Raw genomic sequence first — 2,500 nt, 5'->3', positions numbered from 1 at the left:
TCCATGGGGACGTATCAGATATTAAACTGATAAGAACAGATACTACACTTGATCTTAGCCAAAAGGCCGAGAAGCGATACCCACAAATTGCGCCCCGCCGGGCGCCGGCATGCGGGATGCCGACGGAGCTGGCGCGGCTCAGCCCTCACCAGCCCCTCTGGCAGGTGTCGCCCGGCGAGTCCACGCGTGATCCAGGGAGACCACAGCCGCGCCACCGGGCACCTAACGCCAGCCGCTAAGCCGGGCCCAGTCTTCCTTTGACAGCAGCAGTGCAGCTCTGCTTGGGCAGAGCCTCCAAAAATACCATGAACTCATCGCTATCCCTCTCCACGGAAATCTTTAGTAAAAGGCGAAAGATTTATACGGGATGAAGAGAGACCCGAGTCGATATGGGGCCGCCGCCAAGCCCGTCGCCGTTAGCCGGGCCTGCGTGACGCCCCCGCTCGGAGTAGAATGCCCAGGGGCGTCGCAGCCGCCGTCCTCGGGGCCCCGACTCCTCCCTGTCCTCCTGTCCTCTCAAAAGACAGCAATCATTTTAACAAACATGAGGGGAAATTCAAAAGGCAAAGATGACATCATGCCTTACCTCAGCGCAGCTGTCCACCGCACAAACAGTGTGTCACCTTCCTTTAAAAAAATAAAAAAAAAAAAAAAAAAAAAAAAAGAAAAACGGCGGGAAACGGGGGCCACGCACAGACAGGGCCCCCCCCCTCACAGCACTCAGTCTATTAGTCACTCACTCACTCACTCACTCACTCACTCACTCACTCACTCAGTCAGTCAGTCAGTCAGTCAGTCAGTCAGTCAGTTCTGCCTTTCGACAACAGGGGGCAGTAGAGGTGCACCATTCCCGGAAGCACTGCAATACCGGGTCGATGCGTGGAGCGGACGGGGCAAGCCCCACTTCCGGCTCCCTGTTCCAAAAATCCGTTTAATATGTGGTCCCCTCCATGGGGGACGTATCAGATATTAAACTGATAAGAACAGATACTACACTTGATCTTAGCCAAAAGGCCGAGAAGCGATACCCACAAATTGCGCCCCGCCGGGCGCCGGCATGCGGGATGCCGACGGAGCTGGCGCGGCTCAGCCCTCACCAGCCCCTCTGGCAGGTGTCGCCCGGCGAGTCCACGCGTGATCCAGGGAGACCACAGCCGCGCCACCGGGCACCTAACGCCAGCCGCTAAGCCGGGCCCAGTCTTCCTTTGACAGCAGCAGTGCAGCTCTGCTTGGGCAGAGCCTCCAAAAATACCATGAACTCATCGCTATCCCTCTCCACGGAAATCTTTAGTAAAAGGCGAAAGATTTATACGGGATGAAGAGAGACCCGAGTCGATATGGGGCCGCCGCCAAGCCCGTCGCCGTTAGCCGGGCCTGCGTGACGCCCCCGCTCGGAGTAGAATGCCCAGGGGCGTCGCAGCCGCCGTCCTCGGGGCCCCGACTCCTCCCTGTCCTCCTGTCCTCTCAAAAGACAGCAATCATTTTAACAAACATGAGGGGAAATTCAAAAGGCAAAGATGACATCATGCCTTACCTCAGCGCAGCTGTCCACCGCACAAACAGTGTGTCACCTTCCTTTAAAAAAATAAAAAAAAAAAAAAAAAAAAAAAAGAAAAACGGCGGGAAACGGGGGCCACGCACAGACAGGGCCCCCCCCCTCACAGCACTCAGTCTATTAGTCACTCACTCACTCACTCACTCACTCACTCACTCACTCAGTCAGTCAGTCAGTCAGTCAGTCAGTCAGTCAGTTCTGCCTTTCGACAACAGGGGGCAGTAGAGGTGCACCATTCCCGGAAGCACTGCAATACCGGGTCGATGCGTGGAGCGGACGGGGCAAGCCCCACTTCCGGCTCCCTGTTCCAAAAATCCGTTTAATATGTGGTCCCCTCCATGGGGGACGTATCAGATATTAAACTGATAAGAACAGATACTACACTTGATCTTAGCCAAAAGGCCGAGAAGCGATACCCACAAATTGCGCCCCGCCGGGCGCCGGCATGCGGGATGCCGACGGAGCTGGCGCGGCTCAGCCCTCACCAGCCCCTCTGGCAGGTGTCGCCCGGCGAGTCCACGCGTGATCCAGGGAGACCACAGCCGCGCCACCGGGCACCTAACGCCAGCCGCTAAGCCGGGCCCAGTCTTCCTTTGACAGCAGCAGTGCAGCTCTGCTTGGGCAGAGCCTCCAAAAATACCATGAACTCATCGCTATCCCTCTCCACGGAAATCTTTAGTAAAAGGCGAAAGATTTATACGGGATGAAGAGAGACCCGAGTCGATATGGGGCCGCCGCCAAGCCCGTCGCCGTTAGCCGGGCCTGCGTGACGCCCCCGCTCGGAGTAGAATGCCCAGGGGCGTCGCAGCCGCCGTCCTCGGGGCCCCGACTCCTCCCTGTCCTCCTGTCCTCTCAAAAGACAGCAATCATTTTAACAAACATGAGGGGAAATTCAAAAGGCAAAGATGACATCATGCCTTACCTCAGCGCAGCTGTCCACCGCAC

At 57.0% G+C, this 2,500-nt stretch overlaps 6 non-coding genes across 6 annotated transcripts in view; all 6 read right to left on the bottom strand.

Moving 5' to 3' along the window:
• The window catches only part of LOC140587231 (U2 spliceosomal RNA), a 191-nt gene extending 113 nt beyond the window's left edge, over positions 1 to 78 (bottom strand). Inside the window, exon 1 of the small nuclear RNA XR_011988964.1 lies at positions 1 to 78. This exon is cut by the window's left edge and continues 113 nt beyond it. This is a non-coding gene — a small nuclear RNA (U2 spliceosomal RNA).
• A 195-nt stretch (positions 79 to 273) lies between these two features.
• On the bottom strand, positions 274 to 387 carry LOC140587288 (U5 spliceosomal RNA). The gene has a single exon (XR_011989017.1). It is a non-coding gene; the product is annotated as a U5 spliceosomal RNA (small nuclear RNA).
• Positions 388 to 834: 447 nt separating this feature from the next.
• LOC140587332 (U2 spliceosomal RNA) lies at positions 835 to 1,026 on the bottom strand. The gene has a single exon (XR_011989060.1). It is a non-coding gene; the product is annotated as a U2 spliceosomal RNA (small nuclear RNA).
• Positions 1,027 to 1,221: 195 nt separating this feature from the next.
• On the bottom strand, positions 1,222 to 1,335 carry LOC140587287 (U5 spliceosomal RNA). The gene has a single exon (XR_011989016.1). It is a non-coding gene; the product is annotated as a U5 spliceosomal RNA (small nuclear RNA).
• A 442-nt stretch (positions 1,336 to 1,777) lies between these two features.
• Positions 1,778 to 1,969, bottom strand: LOC140587331 (U2 spliceosomal RNA). Its single transcript, XR_011989059.1, has one exon. It is a non-coding gene; the product is annotated as a U2 spliceosomal RNA (small nuclear RNA).
• A 195-nt stretch (positions 1,970 to 2,164) lies between these two features.
• On the bottom strand, positions 2,165 to 2,278 carry LOC140587286 (U5 spliceosomal RNA). The gene has a single exon (XR_011989015.1). It is a non-coding gene; the product is annotated as a U5 spliceosomal RNA (small nuclear RNA).
• Positions 2,279 to 2,500: the final 222 nt, after the last annotated feature.

This window comes from Paramormyrops kingsleyae, unplaced genomic scaffold, assembly GCF_048594095.1.
Source record: "Paramormyrops kingsleyae isolate MSU_618 unplaced genomic scaffold, PKINGS_0.4 ups176, whole genome shotgun sequence".
NCBI classification, from domain to species: domain Eukaryota; kingdom Metazoa; phylum Chordata; class Actinopteri; order Osteoglossiformes; family Mormyridae; genus Paramormyrops; species Paramormyrops kingsleyae.
The sequence above is the reverse complement of the archived record's forward strand: the minus strand, read 5'-3'. Positions and strand labels throughout refer to the sequence as shown.